The sequence below is a fragment of the Xiphophorus couchianus genome, chromosome 19, assembly GCF_001444195.1.
Source record: "Xiphophorus couchianus chromosome 19, X_couchianus-1.0, whole genome shotgun sequence".
In the NCBI taxonomy this organism is placed as follows: Eukaryota; Metazoa; Chordata; class Actinopteri; order Cyprinodontiformes; family Poeciliidae; genus Xiphophorus; species Xiphophorus couchianus.
Window position 1 is genome coordinate 17,859,572 of NC_040246.1, and position 16,580 is coordinate 17,876,151.

Consider the following 16,580-nt stretch of genomic DNA (forward strand, 5'->3'; position numbering starts at 1 on the left):
AAATTATCTGGCTGCCTTGGCGACTCAGGACGTCAAACTGATAAGATACCGAGTCTGTGTCCACACAACACGATCCGCAATAACACGGCATAATCAAGCAAAGCGGGGAAAACGTGCACTTCCTCAATTACCTCAGAGAGGTAATCATTAAACTCTGCAGGGACGCTGTGTGAGTGAAGGCATCAGCATCTTTCTATAAATTCTGCAGAGGGAGGAGAGGAGAGGAGAGGAAAGGCCAGGTTCAGGGAGAGTGCACGCTGACGCACACGCCTGCAGCCACTTCTGGGTTTCATCTGCTCTGCGGTGGCAGTAAAAAGGCCACATGCCGGTCAGCTCCGACGGCTCGCTCGCAGAAAATAGGATTAATGTGCTGAAGTGTGATTAGAACGCTTAAACACTATTAATTGGAGGGAATCTGGTTGCGGTGCACGTCTGCGTGCACACCGGGGTGTTCCTGGACAGCTTCCAGCTTAACCGTGCATGCTAACTGTCCAGGATTTTCCAGCTTTCTCCATGGATATGTGTGAGTGTGTGTGTGTGTGTATGCCATTTTCCCCTTCGCATTTTCTCATAGCCGGCTCGTCTGAGAGCAGATTAAACCCAGCTGAGAATGTTGGTGTAGGCCTGCAGCGCAGCATCCTGGGGGAATAGGCAGGAACCGCGAGGCTGGATTTGGCTCGGCCTGCGACGGCTGAAAACTGCCATGCACTCGGGGCAGGGGTTCAGGTGGATCGGCAGGGGAGAGCGGAGCAATTTGGGGGTTATTTAAAATGATCTATTAAAGCCCTGAACTTTAATCAGGGTTGCTACTACACTGACAGCCATGATTTACCTACAAATCAGCAGAACGGGGATGGGAGGGGACGGATCAGCTCAAAGTGGAGCCACTTCATCTGAATTATTTTCCAGGGCACAAAGGTTGAGGCATTAGCATTGATGAGGCCTGAGAAGAGACAAACATGCATTCCTTCTTAAAAGCCGCAGTTCAGGATCATCTTCATCCAATTTCGTTTCAATCCGCATCAGAGAGTTCTCCTTGTCTCTCTAGATTTAGATCAAGAGATGATGAAAATATCTCATCCCAGGATCGGAGCACCACATGTTGGAGTTTCAATATACAGATAACAAAACAACAAACTGGTTCTGTAACAGCATTCAGCTCCTACAGGTCATTACTGCTGTGTTTCTCTGTCATTGAGCAAATCAGAAAACCACTGAGAGTGATGCAATCACCCACTGACTCACTGGCAGGTACAAACACAAATATACAATCATCACAGCTCAGAAGATTGGAGGAAGCAAAAAAACTCTCAACTGTCATCCAGAAAGAGATCTTTGTGATCAAAAACAGTCAGGAGGTCTTCACTCTGACCGTTGCAATCAGATAAACTATTGTTGGAGCAACAAAAACTGTCAGGAAACTGGTTTAAAAGATCGGAACAATAATCATCTCAGATGTGGATTGTGACAGAAAGAACAAGATCTTGCTGCTGAAATGAGCTTCCTCTGTGGCCAGGAGGGCAATTCAGGGTACAGGTGCCTCTTTTACACTGAAGGGAGCCAGTTGAGGCGGTGTGTCTGTTCCTGGATGGTACAGAACTGTATTTGATGGATTGTTTATCCCATCGGACTTGGCAACAAGTTGGGATGCTCAATGAGAAGCTGCGCTGAAAAATCACAAAATCTTAGAAATAAGACACAATTAACTTGCATGTAACTTTTCAGCAAGATACAAGCTTGTTTTGAGTCAGTAATTCTTGAATATTGATGAAAAGTACTGGTACCACAAAGATATTTTCACTTAAAACATAAGAAAACTGTCTTGTTGCTAGAGAAAGATGTCTCTGTGTCCAACTTTTGCTTAACATAAGATGTAGATTATGATGCAAGACGGCAAAACCAAAAGTTTTTACAGCCTCAAATATTATATTGACACCTCAAATAAAAACAAAAAATGGTAACACTTTATTTGACGGGGTGTGTATAAGATTAAAATGACAGTCATAAACAACGCCTGTCATGAAGTGTCATTCTGTAGATGATACTTTTAATGCAAAGTTGACCATTTCAATGGACTTTTAAAGCAAGTTTTAATGCAACTTTGCATTAAAAATGTCACTATTTACCTTATAATGCAAAGTTGACATTATAACTTTTTAACGCACTTTTAACTAATTAAAAGTGTGTTAAAAGGCAATGACTCTTGCCTAAAAGGCAGGAGTAATTGTCAGGAGTATGTATACTGACTATACTGTCTTCTCTCTACGAAGCTGAATGAAATTCTAGTTAATATAGAGGAGTCACATCTCCTCTACTGTATTCCTTCAGCTGGTCTGAGAATGTAGCCTTGAGGAACCCCACACTTGATGTACACTCACTCAGCTTTATTACAGCTTTCTCACAAGAACATTTAAACAATGGGTCCCAGAGTCATAAAGCCCCAATCAATTATTATGTTGTTTTAATATAGTTTAGTGGCAGATCATTAATATTTAGTTCTGATTCCATAGCTGCTCCTAAGTTTCTGATATGCTCTGTTGTTTTTAGATGATTGCTAACCTTTTTTCTTTTTATAATACTGACTGTTGTAATTATCAACACTTTAAATGACTGTTAGGGACTGTGTTCATGTAGCTGGCACAAATATATAAAGTAGTGTGCCATCAGTATGACGTATATATTGAACAGAAATGACTCGACAATGGAGCCTTGAGGAATCCCATGTATAACTGGCAAAAGACAAGAAGTGCCAATTAACATTTATAGCAGTAGAAGAGTATTTTCCACTTTTCTAGACCATTAATCAGCTTGTAATAATCAACCAAACACAAAAATATTTCAGTGGAGAGTTTAACATTTTCTCTAGCTGTTTCCTGTATACTAACTCATGTTGTGCTTTTCCAGAGTCAGTTTCTCCTCTGATTGATCTGTGTGTCTCTACATCCTTGCAGGATCTGTGGTGTGTCTGGATAACTGGATATTTGAGCTGCTCAGTTTCTGGCGGCATGCTGTGTAATTCGACTTGTCTCTGTTGGATTCCTACCTCTGAACAAAGAATTACAGCAGGTCTCATTACAGCTGTTACTGCAGAACTGAGTTCACCATTGCAGATGTAATACGACAGTTAGTGGAAGAAGATCCTTACCATCCCATAAACGAATATGGAGTTAGGCAGCTGCAGATAATAAACAGTTGCTGTACTCTGTAAAACCTACAGGTTCCAGTAAAAAAACATGAAGCGTACCGATAAATATACCCGGATTAAACCTGAAAACTCAGATCATCTGTTTACTGTCAGTCTGAATCAGTCTTGTCTTCTGTCAAGAGGTTGGACGTGGACGGTGTCAACAGAACAAACTGCCCACACAGAACCTCACGGCTCAGAGAGAAAAAGCCTTTCAGCCTGTTACTGCAGGCTCAAAGTGCTCCCATCAGAAAATAAGTGGCTGTAATGGCAGAAAAGAAGAAACTAGAGCAGCACTTGGTGGAGCGTTCCAATCCAAATACCCACCATCGATTTGGCAAACACCTTCTGAGTGAAAGAGCTTTACGAGAATGTGAGCTGAATTAACAAAACGAGAAACATGCCTGGAGGTGAGAACAAGCTTTCCAGGCAGAGTTCAATCCTATCCAAGTCTGATTTATAAAGTTCAGCTTGAGGATTTGCCCTGACACTGGACTGACAGGCGAGATCAGCTGAAGGGTTTGTTTCTGTTACATTTAAAATGTTCAGCTAGCAAATTAGCTGTACATGTGGGCTCTTTGCTCTCATTCAGGACAGGCAGGCAGTATCATGTTCAGCTTGTGGCTTTGCCCTGAGCCAGGACTTACAGGCAGGAAGAGCTGAGTGTTTAGTTCTGTTTGATTTGTAACGTTCAGTTTTTGATGCTGCCCTCACTCGGGTCTGACAGGAAGGATCAGATGATGTGACGTTTCTATTTGATCCGTAATCCTTGTTTCAAAAACCAGATAATTGTGTTCCTAAGTTGGCCCTCAGTCAAGACTGACAGGCAGTTTTGGTTGATGCCTGAGGTCATGGTCATCACCTTGCTCCAAAAAGACACTCCTCATAAAACCAACAGCCAACCTCAGGCTGCCGGGGCCTGGACTGTGTCAGTAGCCCCCTCCTGACTCCGCTCCTCTCTGCCTTTACTCCTCCCTCAGTGGGTCACGTTTTAATTCCCAACAATAGAAGTTTTCATGTGAGGTAGAGCAGATCCCGTGGTGAAGAGTGATGGCTCGGCCCAGACATTGGTGTGTTTTTTGATCCACAGACAACCTGACTGATGGCTGAACATGATTCTGTCTGCTCTCACTCAGTCATCCGGCTGTCAGAAACAGCCAAGAGTCGGCCTCTTCAGCGTCTGCGTTGAGGTTTTAACCGTGACAGCATTAACGCTGCTGCTTTCTGCTTCTTCCAGGACACCTCTCATAAAAATCTGCTGCTTAACGGGAAGCTGAAGCCAACAAATCATACAGAGACTAATTCATAAAACACATGTGAACAAGTGAAAATGTCCCGAAGACGGAGGGATCTTAATGAGGTATTTGGAAGTGACTATGAGGAGAAAGTCAGCCGGCATCTGATGAATGCTGCCTGCGAATGACCCCCTCCTGCCACTCTGCGTACGAGTATGATGTGTGGACTATCACTGATAACTCTGCTTGTTGAAAAGCTTTGCTTAAGTGGATAAAAAAAATCCCGGAGAGAGCTATCACATGTCTGCTGGAAACCAGAGCTCCGTTTTTTTTCATGCAACACTAAATCCCTTTTTCCATCATGAACTTAATGCACGTCATTTTTTTATCTCAGGAAAATACAGAGCGACTGTGATTTGTGACCAGAGAAATAAAAGCACAGCAGGGAATTAATAAAAGAAATGCTGTTTTTCTAAAAGGGCCGTTTCCAGAAGAGTTAGAAATAAAAACACAAAGCAACCATTTCCAAATCATTAAAGTACATTTTTAACTGGACGTGGTTCAAACAAAACTGATGGAGCTGAGAATTATTTCTGCTTGACTTTCTATATAAGACTGGGGGTTCTGCAGCTTTCTGCAGCAAAAGAGATTTTTATTCTTGTTTAAAATATATATATGAATTTAGCTCTGATGATGAAAGATCAAAATGATCTCTGATTTACACTGCCAGAAAAAATGAGGCATTACAGTCAGTATGGCTTCAACCAAATCACATCAGTTTTATGATGTTATACCTCTAAGCCATCCATCTGTACATTAATTCATCCATTCATCCAAATGTGTAGATGGAGATCTCATTGCAAATGAATGGCACAAAATATTGTTAAAAAGTATCTGGAATCGTGGGATTGAGCTCTGAGAAATTGTTTATATGTTTTGTTAGTTTTTTGAAATTGAAGCCAAACTTTTATACTGTAATAATGTTATTGCTGTGTGTTTAAAAGCTCCACAATGTTTGACAAAAGCTTATTTCCTTGAATTAAACATAAACAAACTAGCAGAATAGATTTCCCACTAAAGAAAATTGCAAAACACAAAAGGAAACTCTGTTTGCAGCCACAAAGTCAGTTTTTCTTAAGCTGAATTTTGATTCTGGAATAATTTCAAAAAGTCATTAAAACTCAAATTTCCAACTCTTCTCAAAAACTATTTCATTGAAGCATGTAAATGCTATTCATAAACTCTTTAAAATCATTTTATATAATCTTAGTTCTACATTTCATTTTTGGTAGTTTTTATTTTCTCTGTACTTCTGTGAATTTTACAGTGTTTTAATTGTCTGTACCTTTCAATTATTGTATATAATTTTATATGCTATACACCATTGTACCTCTTTGCCAGGTCTCCCTAAAAAAGAGATTTTTATCTGAAGTGGCTTGAGGTGAATAAAAGAAATTTATAAAAAAATTCAATGTAGTATTTTACTAAATAAAGCTGTAAACATTTTATTTTTTTTTCTTCTTCAGAGGATTTACTAAAATTACATTTGAAAGCCTAGTTTTAACTTTATCTTGATCAAACTTCATCTTCTCCAACCTGTGGCTACTACTATAAATACATCACCTGTAAAAAAGACGAACTAATTCTTGAAAAGTGAAATCTATCTATTGGAGCTTTATCATATCCAATTAAAGTTTTTTCTTTTCCACTCCACAAAGTCTGCCTTGGGGTCTCCATTTGTCGTGAAATTTTCCCAAGGAAAGCTCTGGAGTCTGGAGCAGATGAACCACACCAGCTGACTCAACGTAGAAAAGCAGAAACTCTACTGCCAGCTGCTCACCTGATTTCCAAATAAAAACTGACTAGCCATCAGAGGATGCTAATTTTCAGTGACTGTATCTGGAGTCTCATTCTTTCAGTCAATATCCACATCTTAAGACAATCTGTAAGGGTTGGATGGTGGATGGATCCAGAATTTTAGCATTCACTAATCTGATCACTAATTAACAAATATAAAAGCATGCAAAAGTGAAAATGTTAGCCAAAAAGGAAAAGACGTATATTTATTCATAGATTTTATAGCTCTTCTATTGGCTTCTGTGGAGAGATTTAGACAGGAAATGGGTAGAGTGAGAAGGAGAGATGACATGCGGTAAAGGTTCAAAGGTCAGGAATCGGACTCCAAACTGTCTGCCTATCAGAGGAGCAGGCGCTACACATCCTGGTCACATGTTCATTAATCTGCATTGATTTTACTCCAACTCCCTCAGCGATCCAGTCAGTTCTGCAAGGTTCTGTTATGAATCAGAAAAATGTGTTTTTTAGGCTAATTTTATAAAAATGTTTGTGTTTAAATTGAATATATGTTTCTCCATTTTAATGGAAAAAAGTGTTTTTGTGTTGCAGAGCTGTCTTTGTGCTGCAGTCCCACATTTCAGCCTGTATTATGGAAGCTGGAATATTTAAGCTTCAGATAAACAGTCGTCCATTCGCTGCTTTCATGTGTCTCTGCTCCTTTTAAAACCTTCTGAGCTGTAAGGCCTCATCATCCCTCTAATGCATAGGTAATCACATGGATGTCACTCCCAGCCGCTGACAGGCCAATCGCACGGCCACTCCGGCATCAAAAACATCCGTTTTCACCATGTTTTTCTCCTCTCAGGTTTTATTCTCGCTCCCGTAAAGCCGCTGATGGACGCCAAGAGAGCCCGATGTGACACTGATGGTGGTGGAGGACCGTCATTTCCATGAGTAAAATGTCAGGCCCCCTGTCACAGCTGTCAGCTCACAATCACAGTACCCACTCAGGAAGAAAGCAGCCGAGCTTCCACAGGTTTATCCTTCCCGTAAATGGATCAGAAAACCTCAGGATTCATGTGTGGCCCCTCAGAGGCCGGTGCAGAAGCAGCTCCGTCTGCACGGGGCCCCTGCTCGACTCAACAGACATTTCAGAGGCGAGACAAAAATGAAAAGTCATCTTCTACCAGAGGACGGATATGCAACAAGAGAGTTCCATCAAAAGAGAAGACTAAAATATTTATTTCACTCAGTACTTAACAGATGTAAAATTAATTTAAAAAACATTTTTAGGTTTTGTAGATTTTTGTTTTAATGGCACTGCATATATAAAAAGAACAAACTCTTATTTTTGTATGTCCCCGTTGTTATACATTTATATTTTAAATGTCATCATTGAGGGTAAACAGGAACCTGAGTTAGATTTCTGTTTTGAATAGACAAACAGTGAATAGCACTGGATTTAATTCATATTCTGCTCAATTGTGGGTATATGATGTCTTTTTTTGTTTTCTTACTTTTTCTATTGAATTATTTGTGTAGCGATAAATTAATACACAAATAAATACATTTGAAACCAGAATGTTACACACAGGGAATAAAAATACAAATATAGGTTTTTATTTCTCTCACTGTCTGAAGTTAAATAAAACCAAATTTCTCATTTTTGGTCAGTCAGAATTACCAAAATTATTTCTATTTGCCAAATATTAGAAAACATATTGAGAGCAGTTTTTACAGATATTTTGTTAACTTTCTTTTCATTCAGTAGTTTACATACATTTGGTCAGCCTCAGGGATAATTGTGTTTTAAATTGTATGACTTGGGTCAAACCTGACTGAACTAAAATTAGAGAAGTTTGGTCTGATTTGACTGCAGACAGTGAGAAAAAAAAATTCTCTTTTTATTTGCTGTATATAAACTTATGGTTTCAATTGTAAATAACCAAATATTATAATACAATTTATAAAAATGATACTGTATTTTGTACTAATAAATTGTGGGGGGGTGGGTTCAAAATTCAAACACATACACCCATCTATATTTAAATAGAAAGGTATGTACACAAAAGTTATATAACAAAATGCAATATTTATTACTGTTAAAAAATTTCGTGATTGCCTAAATATAGTTATGTCTGTCTTGTGTACATATATTTAAAAACAAAAATACCTTCAGAGATATATTTTACCCGGATAAACAAACGGTTTAATGCAAAATAAATCAATGTCAGTTGTGTGCAGTTTTATATTTTTTTTCGGTACTATTTCAAATATTTCTGTCATGTTTCTGAGTTGTTTTTTTTACTAGTTTTGAATGGGAGAGCAGAAACCTTTCCCCTCACCATCCCCTCTCACTCCGCTGTCTGTGCCATCCTTCACTCACAGAGGACAAATCCTCGGCTGACTGCTACTTGTAATTTTCTTTAGAGTGAAAACAGGGAGCTCAGATTCAAAGAGCCTCCTGTCAGGCGGCATGCTCTTCACTTGCCCTTTTTTTGCATTTCTGCCATAATGTAACACTTCTGCTAAGTGACACATGATTGATGATGGGGAGGAAGGTGGCTTTTCTAACCCCTGTAAGTGCTCTAAAAACAAATTAAGGCTTTCATCAGCACAGCTCGTCTGTTACAAGATGTGCTAATAGCTCCTCGTTGGATCAAATTATTTGTGTGTCTAAATAATTTTCAGAAATTAAACTATTAATCATCCCCCCGAGCGGCTGACAAAAGATGGGGCCGGATCGTGCTGGGCCAGCTCTCTGTGCACGCCGAGGTGTTTATGGCTTACTTTGTCAAATGGCTCTAATTGCTTAATTGCTCATCTGTTGGTGGCTGCAGCTAAAAGTCGGACTTGAGTTTCACAGGAATTATCCAAAGTAAAACCAAATGTTGCCTTTGAGCTTGATTTTTCTCTTTTTTATGGCTCATACACATTTACACTTAGTAAAAGCGTAGCGTAAACTTTCAGCACAGCAGCTCAGCACAATCAGTCACCTGACAGAGGGTCAGCGTGGATCCTGGTTTGGATATTTTTAGTTTCATCCTGCTGAAGCAGACAGGGATCCACCTCTGCGAGCAACACAAAGGCATCCTGTGTTTTTGGGAGAAACGCATGAACCTGCTTGGAGGAGGAAAGCTCACCTTAAACGCATCGAGTCAGACAGCACAAGATTTATGACGATGGCTGCAGAAATTATGCTTTTCTTCCCCCCAAAGGCACTTTAATTATGTAATTATTTCCAGCTGCTTTTCATTTGCGCCCTCCGTTAATTAGGGCTCGGGGTCCATGGTTCAAGTGCTGGGCTTCCCTCTCTCCCCGCCTCCTCTGTTCGATGTGTCCAGTTGTCCCGGGGCAGCGGTGGCCCGAGATGATTAGCCAAATCCTCAGAATAACTCATTTGTTATTCTGCCTCCTGCCAGGCCGCTGAGAGAGCCCCCACTTCTCCAGGCCCATTTCCTCTGCTCCTTATCCCTCCTCCTCATCAGCAACAAAGCAGCTGAAATATCTCTGTTTGCTTTCCTTATTAGGCCCCAAACGCAGAGAAAACATGAGGAGCGGGAGCCGAGGGGCCCCGACACCTGATAATCGGAATTAATCTCCCCATCATGTTTACAGTCGGTCCTTCCAGCAGCAGCGGGGGAGATAACTGAGTCTCCCCATCACTAAGTGCCAGATTGATATTCAGGTCAAAGTCTGCTGAATCTAACAAATAAGGCCTGATGCCGGTCAGCCACTCAGGATCTGATTTGAGGGGAAATAAATGGCTTTGAAATGATCTCAGAGGAATGAGTTTTTGTCCGTTTCATCATGAACCCGAAACAGGATCAGATGCAGACTCATGCCGTGGCATTTTCTATGCTGTGCAATGAGAACATGATGTCCAAAGAACTGAGTTCAATAAAAAACACAGGGTTTCCAGTATCCTTATGTCTTTACAGCCACAATTTTCAATGGATGACTGACAAACACACACACATATATTATTAAAACTCAATCAACTACACCAATTACAAAAAATACCATGCCAGTTAAAATAATAGATGAAATTTGAAACACAAGTGGACGTCAGAATATCAAACTTTAATACGATTTTAGACTATACATTTTACAGAGAAAGCAAAATAAAATCCTCTGCAGATGATACCCTCCTTCATACAGCAGAACTTCTTTTGAATTGAGAAATTTTTAAGTGAAACGGTGCCTGAAAACAACCAAAATCCGACAATATGCAGATGACAGCCTGCTTTGATTCATAGAACCTGATTTGAACTGAGACACTTCTACACTGATGACGCCCTCCTTCACACAGCAGAACTATATTTTAATTGAGAAACAATTGAGTTAACCCTTTATATTGTATTGACGCAAATTCACTTCAAACCACAAATGCCTGTTGATACATATTTGGTACAAACCCAGGATCATATTGGAAGTACTTTGCTGCCAACTTTGTGGTTGCTCTACTCAACTAAAAGTCTTTGTCCAAAGGGGGAAAAAATCAGTTGTCAATCTTCTATTTCTGTTGATAAGTCTCTTAAGTAGAATTAAAGCCTAAATTGGGTCGAAGCTGGAAAATTTTATATTGCTTAAGTTTGGAATGATCTTCAGAAACAGCTTTGTTTCAGACCTTTGTGCCACCCTGAAGTTAAACCTTTTCAGGTTTTTAACTGAAGGTGAAATGTGTTTCTGAATATCTCTCTATGGTGTTTTAATCTGCACAAACAAGTGAAGTCTATGGTTTCTGTGAAGCTGTTGGTGGTTTTCTGCCACCATGCTGAAAGAAAAGCTCTCAAAGGACCCTTGGTGGTGAAATAAAGGAAGAATAAATAAATCGCCTGTACTTTACAGAAAACAGAAGCAGAGTTCTGAGGTGTGTTTATGCTGCAGGCAGCTGGACACACACAAGATGTTTAGGGTTAAAGTTCAGCTCCTAAATGTGGCAAGAAAATTGACTGAAGATGAGTTTTTTGGCGAATTCCTGCTTAAATCACTGATCTGAGATTAGCTTTGTGTTTTTTTCTCCACAGCCAGAGATGATGATGTTGTGTGAAGCATGAAGCTGTAGGATGAATCTCTGCATCAGAGTTTCTGTTTCCCTGACACATCAGCACGCTGCCACACAAACGTAGCCCTGATTGGGACCATTTCAGGCCTCCTGACAGACTTCAGGGTTAAGATGTTCTGAATTAGATTTGAATTACAACCACTAAATGCCCCTGTCAAAGCTAATTATGGCTGACACTGCCCATGTGTGCTCGACTGACTCTCAGCTCCAACAAAGAGAGATCGGCCCAGAAATTGTCACAGTGTTTGGGGGTAATCGGGGGTATTTCTCAGCTCATGATGCTAATCCAGGCTCAGTCTGTAGCTCTGTGTGGAAAAGGCTGGGAGATAAAAACCAGAGTAGAAAACAAGGAAAAACAAGAGGGTTTTCTTCTTGTTTTCAGCCACGTATCAGAGGGTTTTTTTACACAGCGCCATTCTGATGCAGCTAAATCTCCCTGAAGGGGCCACAGATGTTTAAGCTCACTCTTCCTGACACAATAATTGCCCAGGGAGCCCAAGTATCCTTAAACAACGCTCAGCGTCCCCAGAAAAATGAGCGCACGATGAAATATATGAAAATTCCTGTGTGAAGCGGTGAAAATAAACAGCACGTCTGAAGTGGCACCAACAGTCCACAGAGAGGGGCTCTGGGCTTTTTCAGGGGTCTGCAACATGAAGGCCGGTGTCGTGTCCAAGCCCCCTGACCTCTCAGCTCCCTGACAGCTCAGGTGTGAAACTTTCACCTTTCTGCTCCGCCTCACATCACACATGCTCGTCTGAAAGGGGTCAGAGTTCAAGCTTCACATCAGATGCAGATTTCTGTACGGTTCAGAGAATGCTTACAGAAAATGCTGGAGACTCACCAAGCAACAAAAAGTTTCCAGACTCGTTAGAGGTCCAAACACCTGTCACTCAGTGTCACAGGTGAATCATAACGTCAGCTCATCAGTCTCAAAAACTGAGCACTCCGACTGAAATCTTTGGCCCCCGAAGGAAGAGAAACTCTGTACTTTAAAACATTTAGCTTTTGGCCAGCAGAGGGCGTCATTTGTACAACTCCCTAAAATTGTTTTGGTAAGTCATCAGTTTGAATCCAACAATCAGGAGTTTGTCAAAAAATTAATTATGAAACAACTAAATTTTAGAAATGACTTACTTTAAATCCTTTGTTGCTGGATGTAAGCAGCTTTACTATTTATTTTAAAGTCTGGTTTGGGCAATGTGTAACTTTAGTTTTCTGTATTGAATTTGTATTTCTTGTTCTATCTCTATGAAATGCAATTTTCTCCATTGGATGTTTTTTTTCTGTTTTGCATTAAATTATATCCTACGGTTGATCTCATAAATCACAAAGACAAACATGTTTTTTAGAAAAAAAAAATGCAACAAAATGAAATACTTATTAAACTGCACGCACATAGGAAAGGATACTGGAAAACAAATGATAAAATACTTATATAAAAATTCACCTGCAGAACCATTCCTGAAGACAATATTAAGTTATTAAAAGTTAATTAAATGAATAAAGAGACCAATTGATCCTTACTTGGAGGAGTGTTTAGTGAGAGAGAGGCTGTTTGAAGGTTAGAGGGTCAGAATTATTGGAAGGTGGAGAGTTTGTTCAGCTGAAAAGATAGTTGTGATGTAGGAGAGTTGACTGGTTCAAGGATTTGTTGGTTTAAAAAGTAGTTAGAGGATTGCTTGATGGATTAGTCTAAGTCTTGGAAGGTTGGTTTGTGGGAGGAAAGAGGATTGGTTGGCTGGAAGATGATTTGGTTGTTTGGTTGTTTTATAGACTGAATGGTTGGGAAAAGCAGTTATTATTTCTGGAGTCTGAAAAAAAGAAACGTTGGTTGCAGTGTTGGAGGTGTGGTTGGTTGGAAGATGAGCTAAAGAGTTGGTCGGTTGTTTCAAGGTTAGGAAAGTTGTTTGCTGGGAGATAAAGAGTTTGGTAGTTGGTTGCAAGTCTGGTGGGAGTGTTGGTTGCCAAAATGTTTATTGTGGACTCATTCTCCCATTAAGTTTTACTTACTGATTTTTCTTTTATATAGACAGAACAGTTGAATTGCCGATCCACAAAATCACAAGTAGATGTTTGAATTTTCAGGTCCATTCAAACATTCAGTGGTCTCTCTTTAAAGCAAATTACCGTACATTAGAAGATTAAAAACCTGACAACTGACTTGTGTCTTACATGGATTTAAATCTTTTAATTTAATTTTGTACTTAACGGAGGGTTTTGGAAGGTCTCAAGGCAATCCTTTTGACTTTTTGGTCAATATTATTCCCCATTTTCTTATGAAGGCTCTCAATGTGGATCCTTGAACAATTTAACAAACTACTGTTGTTCTCCTGCTCAATTTATTAATGCATAATAATTTTCTGATTCAAACATTGCTTTGGAGATGTACTAAAATATGACATTATAGCATATTTCCATCAGACTGAGTCCTTTCTTCACTTCCGTTACCAACTTCACCTTCTTTAACAGTCTCTCCTCGCTGCAGTTTAACTACTTTTTTCTGCTTCATATCTGCTTTGTGACTTCTGGCTGTTTGGACACATTTATGTTCATTATATTCGGTTTATAGCAGAGAATAAAATGTTAAATCAGCTCCCTCTGTGCCAACAGAAATTTCTGACTGTTTTTCAAACATTAATGCCTTTACGTCATCTGTTCCAGCCGTGTTATTGTTTGCTCTCAGATATCAGTTAATTCTCGGTTTTTCCGTGTTTATGACGCCTCTCAGGAGTTTGGATGGAATTGGACTCCAGCAACACCTCGTTACCTGCTCAGGTACAGTAGCTCTGCTGTTGGTTCTCCCCCTGAACTCCTCAGATGCCCGTTTGGTGACGCACTCTGGACCTCCACCGCTTAGATTCAACCTTCCAACTCCGCCCTCACTCCCCAGCATGCAGCAGCCTGCCACTGACCTGTGCAGCCCCTCCCTATGCACACTGGTGTGTGTTACATACAGCAAGTGCAAATTGGGTTAGTGAGTAATATCCAAGGAGCAAGCAGGAAAACAGTTCCAGAGCTGGTCAGGGTGGGATTAGAGCAGCCATAAATATCTCTCAGCTTCATTAAACATGGACAGGACTGGGGGGGTAGCAAGGCTTAGCTAATTTTTTAAAACTTTTTTGGTGAGGTTGTTGATTTGGAACGGTTGAGGTTGAGGCTTATTGTGGAGCATTTGCCTCCTCATCACTCGTCTCGTCTTACACTGCTGCTTACCAAAAATCCAGCTCTGTTCTAGACCCTGAAGCAAACAATGAGAGGAAAGTTATCAGGAATTTTTTTTTTTCAAAAACAATTTGACTACAACCATCCAAAACAAACCCAGTTTCCAACCGTTTCTGCCTAGTTTGTTAGTTTACATCCACCTATTCATACTGTACATTTCAAACTGCAACTCAGTACTGGTCCAGGGGGATCAAAAGCTTTTTTAACATAGTACAACAAATAGGGCAGGAGTGGGTACCACTTAGTTCACAGAACAGAAAATGATCCATTAGTGGGAAACGGCTTTCTCTCTCTTTTGCAACTCAAGTCAACTTAACTGATTCTAACAGTTTGTGGAGTATTTTACTTAGAAAAACATCAACTTCTTCCTTGGTTTCACTTTTTTTCCAGCAGAGACACTTTACACAGATTTACAGTTTAATAATATCTCTTGAGGTTTCTTCAACTGAATGACTAGCACTGGCACAGGTAAACCAGAATCACACAAACTAAAGATGTCGATGGAACTGACATTGTCCAGTTTTCAGCAGTTTGTTGTTTATGTGTGGATCTGTGCGGTGAGTTGCTGTAGGTGAGTCTAGTGAGTCTAGTTTTAGCTGTATGGTTATTCTAGTATATAAGTTGATTGAAATGAATTATTTTGTGAAGCAGTAGAAAGAGCTGGGGTAAGTAATAATTTTTGTAAATATGGTGGGGGGGTCCAAGTGAGTTTGTTTTTGTCTCAAATCTGAGGGGTCATATTGTACCTTCAATAGTTATAGAATAGAATAGAATAGAATAATGTACTTTGTCAAGTCCTTGTGGGAAATTGCTGAGTTGCAACAGCAAAGATATTTAGAATAAGACAGAATAAGTCAAAATAGTAAACAGTAGCATTTGTAAAATTGGTAGCAAAAGCTGTAGAAACAGAACAGATGCTCCATAATTTATCCATAGTCAGCATAATGTACATAATATACAGAGATGAATAAAGGAGTGAGTGAAATTTCAATTTAACTAATATTTGCCGAAGAGCCACAAGCAAGTTTGGGTCATTTTCATCAATAAATGAATAAATAAATAAAATTTACAGGGTAATGCAGCCGACTCATCCACAAAATATTAAATAAGGTAAGAAGAAATCCATAAAGCAAGATTTCTAAAAGAATAAAAGTGCATCTATGAACTGCATAATATCCAAAGTCCAAATTTATACACAGGAAGAGAAAAAGATACAAATACAAAACCTTCAGAGCAAACGTTAGAGCAAGATGAAAGTTTTCATGTGTGCAGCTTGAAACGACTGCTTGGATGATGCAATATTTAGAAGGTTATCATATTTCCAGTATCATGGATTCATAGACTCTGTATATCGGTCACATATTGTGCAGCTCTAACGCTCCTGCATGGCCACAGCAAATGTCATAGAGGGGATGGAGACATTGTGTAATGGTGATCGGTATTTCTCAAACCTACATAAAAAGAGAATCACAGACAACGTTTATGAGTTTTCAGCCAAGCTTCTGCAGAAGGAGAAAACATAGAAACCACTTCTCCAAGCTGTTTACCATGTGTTCTGACTCCCTGCAGCAGAGCCTGTCTTTTTATTAAGCAGGAGAAAGAAGGGAGTCAAGAGTGAAATGTGGGAGAGTGATAAATCAAAGAATGGCTATTCTGAAACAAGGAAGAACTACATTCTACACACAAGCAGTTTAAGGAGTATCCTGTGATAAACAGCTGCAGCTTCAAGGTTTAGGGAAAAGCAAAGTTTGTCTTTCACACGGTTTAACAGATTCTTCCTCTCTGGGGTGTGAATACTAAACCTTTAAATGAAAAACAAACTAGTAACTACTTATGTAAGAATGATAACAAAATATAATTATTCTAACAAATGGCACAAAGAAAAAAAAGTGTCTGAAAAATGAGGGCTAATAGTAATGGATATCTTTATTTCAATTCACTGTATTACTATTTCAATTAAATGTGTTCCTGGAATTATGCCCCCCTCATAAAATTTACCATAAATCAGATATTTCAGTGCAACTTTATGTTATTTTTCAGTATCACGGATACATTTCAAATGGTTGGAGAA